The following is a 14603-nucleotide window of genomic DNA, read 5'->3' as shown; positions in this document are numbered from 1 at the left end:
CGACTTCAGCCAGGTCACGATCTCACGGTCCATGAGTTCGAGCCCTGCGTCGGGCTCTGGGCTGATGGCTCAGAGCCTGGAGCCTGTTTCCGATTCTGTGTCTCCCTCTCTCTCTGCCCCTCCCCCATTCATGCTCTGTCTCTCTCTGTCCCAAAAATAAATAAACGTTGAAAAAAAACCCTTACAATTTCCTAAGAAGCACAACAAAATAAATCCAAAGAAACTAGAAAGAGAGATAAAATAAAGGTAAAACCCTGACGTAATAAGGTAATAGAGGTAATAATTAGATGGCGGAGAGGATAAATAAATCTGAAAGCTACTTCTTGGCAAAGACTGGCGAAATTAAAAAACCTTTAAAATCCTGATTAAGAAACCTCAAGAGAGGTAAAGAGAGAAGATAAGCAGAAATAGGTCAGATTAGAAAGGAGAAAAGAGAAGAAATTTTTAAACATTTTTTTTAAAAAAAGGAGAAAGAAATAACCACAGAGACAGAAGTAACTCAAATGAATTCAGAGATTGAATAATTATTTTTACAGTAACAGTTTTAAAAACTTGGAAGGATTGGGGCGCCTGGGTGGCTCAGTCGGTTGGGCGGCCGACTTCGGCTCAGGTCATGATCTCTCAGTCCGTGAGTTCGAGCCCCGCGTCTCCGGGCTCTGTGCTGACAGCTCGGAGCCTGAAGCCTGTTTCAGATTCTGTGTCTCCCTCTCTCTGACCCTGCCCCGTTCATGCTCTGTCTCTCTCTGTCTCAAAAATAAATAAACGTTAAAAAAAAAAAATTAAAAAAAAAAAAACTTGGAAGGATGAATTCCTAGCGATATGATCAATTACGGAATTTGACCAAGGAAAAAAGTTTAAACTTTTGAATTATCCAAGAGTAGCTGGAGCTGGAGACATTGATAAAAGGTCTATCACATGTTTAAAAAAAAACTAGAGATGTTTGGGAGACATTAGAGATATTTGAATATGGACTATATATTCAATGGTATTACCACTAATTTTCTTTGCTGTTCTTAAGCAAAGCACCCTTGTTCTTAAGACTTTTGTGCTGAAGTATTTAGGGATGAATTGTTAGGATATTCGCAATCTACATACACACACACGCCTACAGCAATATCATTATACGACTACAGTAATCAAAATGGCATGGCACTGGTATAAAGACAGACAAAGCAAGTGAAGGAACAGACCAGACGGTCCCTATTTACGGCACCCTCCCCTCCCAACCATGGACAACTGATTTTGGACAAAGAGACAAAGGCAATACAAAGAATGGTCACTTGTCTGCAAATGAAGCTAGAACTGGATATACATATGTAAAAAAGTGAACTCGGATCTCTACCTTTCAGCACATTACAACCTAAGTCTATACAACTCCCAGAAGAAAACAGGAGAAAATCGTTGATTAAACAAAGGTTTATTAGCTATAACACCCAAATCCATTAAAGAACAAATGTATACATTGGATTTTATGAAAATGTACAATCTCTGTTCCTCAAAAGACACTGATAAGAGAAGAAAAAGAAAAGCCACAGGGAGAAACTCTCTGGAAAGTGTGTATCTGATCAAAGACTTGTATCCAGATTATATAAAGAAATCTCAAAGCTCAACAAGAAAGCAAACAACCCAATAAAAATGAGCAAAAGACGTGAACAGACACAACACTGAAGAAGATAGATACAGAAGGCCAATGAGCTCATGAAGAAATGCTCAACACCATTAGTCATTGGGGGAAGGGGGATTAAGACCTCAAGAGACAGCCACTGTTAGAAAGTCCGCACATGCCGCAGGGTGGCAAGAATGTGAAGGAACTGGGACCCTAACCCACTGCTGGTAGGAACGCAGATGTTAGGACACCTTGGCAAATAGTATGGCACATTCTTGAAAGGTAAACATATGATCCATCAATTCTACTTCTAGTTATTCACTCAAGGGGACAGGAAATAAACATCCGTTCTGAAATGTGTATACAACTATTCCTGTAAGCTTTATTTGTAATAGCCCAAACTGGAAATGGCCCAAATGTACATCAAGAGATGAATGGATAAACAAACTTTAGTGCGTCCATACAATGGAATATGGCTCCTCAGTAAAAAGGAAGGTATACAAACAACATGGATGAATTTCCAAATAATCATGCCGAGTGAGAGACGTCACTCACAAAAGACCACATATTATGTGATTCCATTTATATGAAATGTCCAGAACGTGTCCATATGTAGAGACAGAAAATGGATTAGTGATGCTTCGGGCTGGGGGTGGGCGGCGGGGGATAGGGAAGTTGGAGGTGGGTAGATAGATTCTGAGGTATTGTTTTGGGGTGATAAAAAGGTATTAACATCGACCGTGGTGATGGTCACCCAGCCCTAGGACTTTACTAGAAATGAATGCATTGTACTTTGAATGAGTGAAATGTATAGAAATTGTATCTCAATTAAACTGATACACAAATAAACGTTGCCCTCTATTGTCTTAACAGGTACAAAGGGACAACATTGTATAATCCCGAGGTCTCAGCTTGTTTGTTTGAAATTATGCTGGAATTCAATTCCACAAGTGCAGGGATTTTTCAGTGGCTTATCAGCTGCTGATAACCAGGTTATCCAGGTTCTGAAACCTAATAGGTATTCAAAAGATATTTATTGGAAGAATAAGGAAATGAATTAGAAGCACTCCTTCTGGCAAACGCCTCTGAAATAAAGCCCACTTTTGGTTGCAACGGACAATTGTGGTTTCAGCTCTAGGGTCAGGGGCCAACTGGAATCTCAAAATTCTTTTTTTTTTTTAATTTATTTATTTAACAAAATTTTTTTAAACATTTATTCACTTTTTGAGAGGCAGAGACAGAGTGTGAACCGGGCAGGGGCAGAGAGAGAGGGAGACACAGAATCCGAAGCAGGCTCCAGGCTCCGAGCGGTCAGCCCAGAGCCCGACCTGGGGCTCAGACCCACAAACCCTGAGATCACAGCCTGAGTGGAAGTTGGACACTTAACCGACTGAGCTACCCAGGCGCCCCTGGAATCTCAAAGTTCTCGTATTTAAGTTCAGCGCACTGACCCACCGATGAAGGCAATGGGCGCCCGAAATTTTCAATAAACAACAGGCTATGACATCCCCCAAAATTTGGTGATCACGATCTACTGTTTTGGTCTTAACCTCCAGGGTCCGTCTCCACAGTCACTGTACTAACTCAGGCTTTGTGGTTGTAAGGCACAGAAACAGACTCTGGGGGACTTAAGCAAAAGAGGAAACTCGTCTGAAGGAGGTGTGGACCCCCGAGGGAGGCCCGAGAAGCCTGCGGAACTGGTTTCTGGTTTCATTACTGGAGCTCTGGCCAGTTACTCCAGAGAGTACAAGTTGGGATGAATTAATTGCATCGTCTGCTCTTCCCCAGATTACCTCTCAAGATTCAAAAGGGGGAGGATCCAAACGGGTCCCCCTGGTCCCAATCTTGTCCCCGGCAAACTATCATCCTGGCTCCTCCAGGACCACGCCCTTTTGGGGAAAGTCATTCTTCAAAAAGGTAGCAAGGTGCGTCACTAGTGGAAGAAGGGGACAGTGCGGGACAGGGGAGGGCAGTGGTAGTCATTGCCGTCAGCTCCCTGTTTGGGGCCTTTTCAAGGTGATCAGTCCGTGTGTATGGGGTATGACTTCACTCATGTTCTCCTCAACAAGCTTGGGTGTGAAAATTGCCTCATTACGCTGTGAACTCAGAGAAATAGCCGAATTAGAAATAATGCCCGCCTCGGAAGGAGGCCCTATCTGACGGATATGGCAGGATTTCAACGAAGCCATATTGGGCACAGGAGTACGGGGTGGTGAAAAGACTGGGGCCCCAGTATCTAGGCGGAGGCCTTCTCCTCTTGGAGCCAGGTGCCCTGCTGGTCTGGGGGAATCTTTTCCCCTCAGGTTTCCTCACTTCTGCCCTCCGCCCCTCCATTCCTGTCAAGAAATTCAACTTCCTTCCTTACTCCTAAGGTAATTTCTAAATAAGCTTAAGCTTTGGGGGAAAAAAACCGAACAGGGAGGAGGCTGTTTTCAGGGACTTGCTACTTAAGACTCTGAAAACAGACCTCTTTGATCCCTGGCTTGGTTTTCTAGGGCTGTCATAACAAACTACGGCAGACAAGGTGGCTCAAATAACAGAGATGCGCTCCGTCTGCGTTCTGGAGCCTGCAAGTTTGAGGCGGACGTGTCGGCAGGGTTAATGACTTCTGAGTCCCTTCTGCTTGGCTTGTGGAGGGCTCTCTTCAGTCTCCTCGTGGTCTCTCCTCTCTGTGTCTGTGTCCTAAACTCACAGGGACACAGGTTTTCATTGGAGGGCCACATGACCTCCTTTTACCTTAATAACCTCTTGAAAGGCCTATCATCAAATATAGTTACATTCTGAAGTCATGTAGGGGGTGAGGACTTGACCATATGAATTCTCAGGGGACTAATTCAATGGAAACACACGGCGAGAACCTTGTTGGTGCAGGGATGGAAGAAACACAGCGAGGGCAATGCGCAAACGCGTATGCCTCCAGGAGTCAGCTGGGGACACGCTGTTAGAAAGGCAACGGTCACTTGGCCCCCCGACCTCTGCTTCATCCTGGTGCTGCTTTTCTGCGTTATCAGCCAAGTCAGGGGGCTGCACGCGTGTGTGACGTGGTTGATGCCTATGGGCTGTGAATTTAGAGGAGGGTGTGGCAGGGGGGTTGAGACTGGGTTGTCCTCCCAATGCACCAGAGTTGTTATGCCCGAAAGCCTCACAGAAACGATTTGCAAGTCTGTCCAAAGCCCCATTCACTGATTTAACCAGAGAGACTCTAGGGCACTCGGGTTGGCTGGCCTCCACCCATGGCCCGTTTTGGGGAGCAAACTGTTACGGACACGCGGCCTGAGCTCAGATGGCTTGCATCTGAACCCTGGCTCTGGTGCTAATGGACTGCGGAGCCTTGGAAAAATTACCTCTTTATGCTCCTGACTTCCTATCTATAAAATGGGCAACAAAAGCCCTGCCCGACCCTAGTGCCACCGCGCTGACCCCTAGTGATGTCGGATGAAAAAGGCTTAGAACGGGGCCTGGTACCTACTAAGCGCCCAGCAAATGTCAGCTATTGTAAGTTCTGTGGTGGCCAAACAACTGTGAAATCCTACCTTAAAAATTCATCAGTGGATGATGTGGGGAACGGTTTTATCCTCAAAGTTGCTATACAGAAAGAAATGAATATCTCTTTAGCTAGCTGAACCCCAGATCTGTGAGGACCCAACTCATTTAAAATTAGAGTCCTCGGAGGGGCGCCTGGGTGGCTCAGTCGGTCGAGCGTCCGACTTCGGCTCAGGTCACGATCTCGCACTCCGTGAGTTCGAGCCCCGCATCAGGCTCTGTGCTGATGGCTCGGAGCCTGGAGCCTGCTTTGGATTCTGTGTCTCCCTCTCCTTCTCTGCCTCTCCCCTGCTCATGCTCTGTCTCTCTCTGTCTCAAAAATAAATAAAAACAATTAAAAAAAATTAAAAAGAAAAAAAAAAAAAAACTAGAATCCTTGGAGCGGCCCCGACAGCAGGCGCAAGGCTGGTACTTTATAACACACAACGGTCCAGGACCATCGCTTTGCCCCTGTAGACTCTTGCTTTACACACATTTCTAGCAACCTGGCCGCTCGGGTGTTTCAGAGGTAGCCAATTAGAAAGTAAGACAGGGAAATGCTTAGAAGCAGGCACACCGACAGTAGCGAGAAGTGACAGCTGACAGTTTGTCAGCTGGGGTAGAAGCAAGAAACTTAAAAAGCAGACCGAAGAGTCCAGCACGGCTCAATAACCCCCAAAGGCTCCGGAGCACAGCACAGCGGTTGATGTTCTCAAGGATGACCCAGGGACCTGGGTTCCTTGCTGTGGTAATGGTCTCTCCATCCACTGGGCTGCCGGAGCCAGAAAAATTAGCACGGTCCTCAGCTCCTCCGTCTCTCTTTTCTCCTAAATCTGCTCCGTCACCAAGTCCTATGAATTCCCTCTTCAATGGGTCTGGAGGCTCCGGTGCCGGACAAAAGGAGGGCTGAGGTCCTGGGATATTAACACATGGTTCCCCATGCTCTGCGGCGACTACTTTATTATTGTTTGCTGGACAAGCGCACAAGACGTTTCATCTGGCCTCCCTGCCTCCAGTCTCTCCGTGTGAGGACGATACAATTGAGGTGGAGGGCACACACTCCTACTTGTCCGGTACCTGTCATGCATTAAACATGGGCTCATCGCTCTGTTCAAATTTTAAAAAGGCGCCCCTTAACATGGGCACAAAGTCACCATTTTATTTTACTATTTAAAAAAAAAAATTCTAACGTTTGTTTATTGCTGAGGGAGCAAGAGAGAGAGAGAGAGAGGCAGAATCTGAAGCAGGCTCCAGGCTCTGAGCTGTCAGCACAGAGCCCGACGTGGGGCTCGAACTCACGAACCGCAAGATCACGACCTGAGCCGAAGTCAGATGCTCAACCGACTGAGCCATCCAGACGCCCCTGAAGTTATTTTAGAAAATGAGACTAAGTATATGTATTTGGAGTGAATTAGAGCAAGTAAGGTCGTTGCTTCAGTGAGTCAGACTCCAAATATCAGTGTCACTTCAACTGTATAAAGAACGAGGGAAAACAGAGAGAGGAATGTGTGTGGTGTGGAACAGACCTTCATTCCTCACTGTGAACAGAACAAGATTTGGTTTTCTGTTTCTGTATCTCGCTTTCTTCTTCTCTTCCTATGCTCTCCTGAGCAGGAGGAAATGTGAATCTGGTGGCTTTTCCGCCCACGGTGTCAACTCTCTACATTGTGGCGGCACCGGGTGTCTTCTGGGCACGCTGGCTTTGCCGGCGACACAGGGCTCAGATGTGACGGTCTCCTACCGTGGAAACCAAGGAGCTCTCTGTGCAATGATGCAGCGTCCACGCTCACATCTGGGGCGACTGGTCTTTTCTCACCTTATGTGGAGCTGAACTCCAGGAGAGCCCTGGACACCAAGGTCACAAAGACCTTAAGATCCGCAGCCTAAGAGAATCCCTGTTCTTTTCCTTTCATTCTGACTCTGAACCGAATGCAAATGTATTAGCACCTTTAATGTAGGCATCCCTAATGACCAGCATCCTCCTGATGACTAGGTTGATAAAGTGCCTTCCAATTAGGAATCTGCAAGAGAGCATTTTTGCCTCCGCTCTGAAGCAATTTGCCTTTTAGCTCAAAAAAAACCCACGAACACGGTGATCAGTTGACCCCATTTAGGTATGCACTTGTTCTGCCAGCTCCAGAGAGGGCCCTTTGTTAACAACTGCCAGCTGTTCGCAAAATACGACTGCCAACACACTTGTCATCACTTCTGTCGCCGGCGCACAGACTTCTATCTTTGGTTTTCCTGCTCTAACCGTGGGTGCCGGGAAGTTTCCTGCACTTGCTCAGCTCCTCCCTGATCTCAGGGCCCGTGCCCTTAGATCAATAGTGCTGGGTGTTTGTGTTCTGAGACTCCCTCGGTCCCCAGGCGGCACCTTGGAAGGCCGTGTCGCACTGCCCTTACACTGTGACGTTTTCCCTGCCATATCTCAGAGCCTCGAGGCACATGTCATGGAATGTCACAGAGCCACGTGAGAGCACAGCTTCCCCGCCAAAGCAGAGCAGAGGGTGGGCACGCTTCCACGGGCAAGGCGGCAACCAAGAAGAGGAGATTTTATTCTTTTTTACAAAATTTTTTTAACGTTTATTATTTTTGAGAGAGAGCGAGTGAGTGAGTGAACAGGGGAGGGACAGAGAGAGAGGAAAACAGAATCTGAAGCAGGCTTCCAGGCTCTGAACTGTCAGCATGGAGCCCGACATGGGGCTCGAACGCCCTAACTGCGAGATCATGACCTGAGCCGAAGTCAGACGCTTAACCGACTAAGACACCCAGGCGCCCCAATATTTTATTCTTAATGTCTATTCACCCACCGCCCACTCTCTGCCTTGCCTTGATTTCCCAGGATGACGCCTAGTGAAACTCGAACCATATTCTGTTTTATTTTCATCTATGATGTGCTCACATTCGGAGCAAGAGACGGAGAGAATGAGAACGCTTTTCTTTCTTTCTTTCTTTCTTTCTTTTTTTTTTCCCAACTGTTTGGGCCAGTTTTACATTTATATGGAGTAGAAATTAATGCAAATAGAATACTTTTGCTTGGTGAGGGGATTAAGATTACAAACTTCCCGTTAAAAATAAGTAAGTCCCAGGGATGAAAAGCACAACCTTGGGAATATAGTCAAACTTCGGTGACATAAGGTAAGTACACTTACCGTGATAAGCACTGCATAATGTATTTGTCAAATCACTATGTGGTACACCTGAAATTAATATAACATTGCATGTCAACTACACTTCAAAAAAAAAAATGGAAAAAACTTTTGCTTTGAATTGCCAGTGTTTTTTTTTTTTAAGTGTGGCTTTTGACCTAAATTGGTCGAGTAATTGCATAGACCCAGCTTAAATCACGTTCAAACTTTGCAGACAGTTATAATATAACTAGTTTTTCGTGTCGCCATGCATAATATTTTTTTACCGCTCTCTTCCCGCTTTTTGCTGAATTTTCTTTTCTGATCCTTTTATAAACAATCTAGAACACATGTGAGCGATGCCTGAGAAATATGCACTCTGCCTCCTCTGAATGCTTGGGAACACAAGGGAAATAGACTTTTTTTTTTTTAATTTTTTTTTTCAACGTTTATTTATTTTTGGGACAGAGAGAGACAGAGCATGAACGGGGGAGGGGCAGAGAGAGAGGGAGACACAGAATCGGAAACAGGCTCCAGGCTCCGAGCCATCAGCCCAGAGCCTGACGCGGGCTCAAACTCCCGGACCGCGAGATCGTGACCTGGCTGAAGTCGGACGCTTAACCGACTGTGCCACCCAGGCGCCCCAGACTCTTTTTATAATGTATTCCAAAATATATTTAAAAAATAAAAAATGTTTTAAAAAACATTTACTTTTTCCATTAGACTTCTTGCCATTATCCGAGAGAAGGAGATTAAAATTGTCTGTAGTTCTACCTTCCAGAGATAATCACTTTCACCATGCTGTTGTAGGGCAATATAATCTCTTATAAACAGAGAGTTTGGTAAAAAGTTTCTGCAAATTTTTAAAGTCAAATTTAATGGTAAAATGAAGTCCAGATTTGGTAGCAGATTGGCACCGTTCCAGCAAGCGTTCCGATGATAATATTATTATTATTAATAAATTAACTCAAACTGATTTCTGAAAAGCTGAGGCCAGTTCTGATGGAGCTGTCTGGGAGGATTACCTAAATACACAATTCCAAGCGGCTAATTATGGCGTTTATGCTAAGTGTTCTGTAATGAAGGTGGGAAAGCTTAACCTCAAGAGCAAGCTAAGAAACAGGCAAGACGACTGGATTTGTATAACAGAAGCAGAAACTGATGTTCTCTAAGAAATGGTCCCTTAGGGAAGTGTTTTAAAAGATCCTTCTTCAACGATTGTCAGAATGCATTTTCTTTCATATTTTTGGTGGATGCTTTCCTTAAGAGTAAATATAATGTCCTCTTGGGAAGGGTGGACACATCACGTTTCCTTTGAACAACTGGAGAATGTCAGCTTCCCTTTCTTGGTGCAATTAAGGCAGCATCTTGCAAAGCTGAACCCTTGGCCATAATGTGATAGGAAGAGAGCTAGCCTTTTTCCATTTTGTGCAGCCGGGGTGCATACATGCCTCCTACGATGGGGGCTTTTGCAAATAAAACCAGAGGTGTTAGGAGAGCTTTGCAGACCAGAGACCGTTCACCAATATCTTTTGATGGAATTCAGTCGCCCAGTCGGGAAAAGAATGCTGGCATTTTACCTATGTTTTCTATCTTAGTTCACAATGCCACCATTAGTTTATGGGGAAAAAGAATAAACACGACGAATATTGTTGCCCTGGACTTAACCCCCAAATAATGTGCCCCTGGATCAGTGTCTAGGTCAAGATTGTGACCCAGGACTGGCTCCATTTGGGAAGCTAGGAGACACAGCCCCCGTTACTACAAAGAGGAAATTGAAGGGGCCTGTGGGCTCTCTGAACTGTGCCCGTGCCTGATTATGTCACACGTTTATAGACACCAACATTGCTGCCTCTACGTAATAGCTACTCTCTTACCAGGCGCTCCAGTGAAGCAACTCTCAGCATCCCACAGAACAAGAGCACCCAAGAATTTGAGTATGAACCCAACTGACCAGCTTCAGCAGCACATAACACGAACATAAGTGGGATCCCACACAGCTGGGGCTCTGGGCCGTGTCAAAGAAACAGCAGTCTACCAGAAAATGCACATCAAAAGCCAATAAATCTTGCTCAGGCTCACGAGAAAACACTGAATAGCACGTTTCCCTTAAAAAGCCTCTGGAGGGGCGCCTGGGTGGCTCAGTCGGTTAAGCGGCCAACTTGGGCTCAGGTCATGATCTCCCTTCCGGTCTGTGAGTTCGAGCCCCTTGTCGGGCTCTGTGCTGACAGCTCAGAGCCTGGAGCTTGTTTCAGATTCTGTGTCTCCCTCTCTCTGACCCTCCCCCTGTTCATGCTCTGTCTCTCTCTGTCTCAAAAATAAATAAACGTTAAAAAAAAATTAAAAAAAAAAAAGCCTCTTGAGGGGCGCCTGGGTGGCTCAGTCGGTTAAGCGGCCAACTTCGGCTCAGGTCATGATCTCGCGGTCCATGGGTTCGAGCCCCGCGTCGACAGCTGTCGCGTGCTGACAGCTCAGAGCCTGGAGCCTGTTTCCGATTCTGTGTCTCCCTCTCTCTCTGCCCCTCCCCCGCTCATGCTCTGTCTCTCTCTGTCTCAAAAATAAATGAGAACATTAAAAAAACTTAAAAAATAGATAAAAAATATAAAAAATAAGAAAAGCCTCCTGAGACGACACTCCTGCCGGTGACGTCTGCCCAACACTGTCTTCTCTCTCTCCTCTTCCGAAGAACCTTCTGCCCACATCCAGACCCAGTGGGTTCTTCTACCTCAGCTGTCCCTATCCTCACTCCCTGCCTTATTTCTTCATTATCTGGACCCGCTTATCCTCTCTTGCGTTATTATTTCTTGGTTTTCAACTCTCCCACGGATAGGATTCTGCACAACACTGTAGAGTCCGCAAACCTGTGACCAGCCAATGAAGAATCCAAGAAAAACTTTCCATTCTGACGGAATTAGTATGGACAAAATTATCAGCTTATGGAATTCTGGGCATGCCTGCCTCCTGTAATTGTTTGACAAAGCCAACATTCTTTTCTCCCGTCTCCTTGCTCCCAAGACTCTGTTCTTCCAGGGAAATGCCACATTTTGCTTCACACGCGTTCATCCTTCATATTCCACCTGATGCGTCCAATAAGCATCGTGTGCCATGTGCTGGGTTACCGAGACGCACAAGGCACATGCTACAATGGTGACATACACAAACAGCTAGTAGAATCTGTACTATGTTCACCTTTATACACGGAGGACAGGGTTAAAATGCGGTATAAATTACTCAGATGTGGAGAAGCTTCCTAAAGAAGGAATCGGAGTTAGAACACAAAGAACATGGGAGGAAAAGGTGTCCTACAGAGAAGGAACGGCATTTGCAAAAAGCTCTCTTCTACAATCTAAGAAGAACAAAGAGGGACAGGATAATTATCTTCAGATGTCTGGTGGGTACCCACGTGGAAGGCAGAATAGCCTTGGTTTGACTTATTTCAGAGCCGAGAAATGGGATAAGCAGGAATCAGAGAAGCCAAATTCACTCAATCTGAAACAGAATTTTCTTATACATGCAACAACCTCACAGCAGTGAGAGTAATAGTAAATACTTATATGATATATATTGTATACCAGGTAGTGTTCTAAGTGATAAATATCCTTTATGAATAATTACAGACATACGTAAGATTAATTCCCATAACTACCCTCTGCTATCACCAGCCTCGATTTGTGGCTACAAAACCTGAGGCACAGAATGTCAGGTATCGTACGTAAGGTGCCCCAACCGGGAGGTGGTGGCCCCTGGGTTTGGACCTAGGCCGTCTGGCTCTAACATCTGTGCTCTCAGCCCCTTTTCTACACTGCCAGTGCAAGACCACAGTTCCCATCACCAGAAGTTTCCAAGTAAGGGTTGGGTGGCCCTTCTGCAGGCGTGCCCTAAAAGAGTTTCCCGCATCGAATGGGAGGCTAATCTCCATCGCTTCAAATGCCCCTTTCTCCTGGCACTCCGTGAGGCCGGTAACTCATCCCAAATCTTCCTGATAGACTCCTAACTCCTAACCATACTTCTCACAGCCTCCTTTTTCTCTTCCCCAATTCAAGAGCCAGATCTACCAAATCAGTCCTAGTTGCATGACTTTCCCCCCATACTCGCTTGTTCGCTCCCAAATCTTGGTCACACAGATCAACTTAGAGTTTCTGGAAAAGCCTTTCCACCTCGCTTCCTGCCTCTCAGCTTCTTTCATGTATATCCTCTCCCTGTCTCCCCGACACCCTTCTTTAACCGCATCACCAAGATCCGGAAATCCATCTGGTGAGGACGGCATAGGACTCTGAGACCGTGAGGGGGAGAAGGTGGGCCGGAGGCTGGGGGATACGGCCGGCCATGCATGCAGGAGTGTGGCCCTTTCCACGGCAGTATCCCTTTGTGGACATTGTACCGTTGTGACTAAAAGCTCCTCAGGTTTTGAGAGCAAAGCAAGAGGACAGAGGAAGAGGAAAACGTGACCTCTGTGTGCCAAGCTTGGCCACTCAGGCCTGAAGAGCTTTTCACTGAAGGGTCTCTCAGATTTGACTCGAAAAGGGGGAGCCATTTTGCCTGTCTCCACAGAACCGGAAGAGACTTCAGATATTTCTGTTTGTCTTATGAACAGCTGGTGGCTCCTATATGAATCTAATTAAGCATCTTCCTGGCTGCAAACACTTCAAGTTCTATTTTTAAGATAAAGAATGTTTCCCAAAATGTATCTCACAGACGACTGACTGGCTTCCGACATTTTATCCCCAACACACCATTCTGTGGCACAGGCTAAATCGCATTATAGAGATTACTCCAACCTGAAGCTTGGCCAAGTCAATAATATTGATTGATGAACTTAGGATGTCAACCGTCTGAATACAATGCTTCAGACCAGACTCATTGTCCTTTAACCTTGTCATATTTGTGGCTAATGCCCCTTCCCCCGACAGCCCTTCCCCCAAATAATAAATGTCAGAGAAAATGAAATCTGACTGTATTTGCCTCAGTCAAATATAGCAAGATACAGCTGTGTCTCCATCTGGAGCCTATGCTGGAATCAATTCTGTCGCTGGAACCAGGATGGGGTTGGTCGGTCACTTGTGTGCTCCCCTCCCCAAGCACCGAACACGGCTCTGCTCGGTCCCTTCTGCTGAGACCTGCAGCGTGACACTTCAAGCAAAAGGGACGTGCAGGTCACAGGATGCCCAATTGTGGAAAGTACAATTGTCAAAGAAAGACAATTATTGTGAGGAAAATTCCAGGGCTCCTGGTGAATCTGTCTTTATGCTCAAAGAATCTGTCTTTATGCTTTATGTGTACCTAAATCAAGAGGTCCCTCTAGAACTCTGAAAGAGTCTCCTCATTTCTTCTGCTACTATCATTAAAGGGTATAATCAGGTGATGGGGTGCCTGGGTGGCTGAGTGGGTTCAGGTCTGATTCTCAATTTCGGCTCAGGTCATAATCTTGGAATTCGTGAGTTTGAGCCCCGCATCGGCCTCTGCTGATGCCAGCGTGGGGCCTGCTTGGGATTCTCTCTCTCTGCCCCTTCCCCGCTTGCTCTCTCTCAAAATAAACAAATAAACCTAAAAATGTTTTTTTTTTTTTTAATTTTTTTTTTTCAACGTTTATTTATTTTTGGGACAGAGAGAGACAGAGCACGAACGGGGGAGGGGCAGAGAGAGAGGGAGACACAGAATCGGAAGCAGGCTCCAGGCTCCGAGCCATCAGCCCAGAGCCTGACACGGGGCTCGAACCCACGGACCGCGAGATCGTGACCTGGTTGAAGTCGGACGCTTAACCGACTGCGCCACCCAGGCGCCCCTGTTTTTTTTTTTTTTTAAAGGTGTAATCAGGTGAGAACCTCCCCTTGCCCAGAAAAGGGAGCAGAAATCAAAGCTAGAGAGATTGATACCTACTGATAAATTTTTCCACCTCAGAAAAAGGTGGGGGGGGAATAAAATAGTAAAGCAAAGGCTATATAGTAATATACATATATATTATAGAATATTATATTAAGAGTATTAATATACTCATTTTTTTGTCCCCCAAAGGGAAAGAATTTCAGCCAATTCAGAGTGGAAGGCTGCATATTAGAGGTCTCGCGTTCATCCAAACGGAGGGTGGCAGGGGTGAGGGGCAGGGGTATGGGGCAGGGGTCAGGGACACAGCCCTAACACTGAGAAAAGGAAGCAAAATGAGGGCCCAGAGCCAGACTACAAGGCAAAGGGAAACAGTAAAAGAGCCTGAAATTCTTCCTTAAGAATTCTTTCTTTTCAGCTGAGTGGAGCCAGGATTTCCTGTAATTATCCAGTCACAGGCTGGTGTGGATATTAAGTGGGGCTTCTCCTTTGAAAAGAAAGAAAGGGAGAAGGGTGCTGGGCCGTAG

This window comes from Herpailurus yagouaroundi, unplaced genomic scaffold, assembly GCF_014898765.1.
Source record: "Herpailurus yagouaroundi ecotype Mexico unplaced genomic scaffold, PumYag 213, whole genome shotgun sequence".
Classification (NCBI taxonomy): domain Eukaryota; kingdom Metazoa; phylum Chordata; class Mammalia; order Carnivora; family Felidae; genus Herpailurus; species Herpailurus yagouaroundi.
This window is presented reverse-complemented; position numbering follows the sequence as displayed.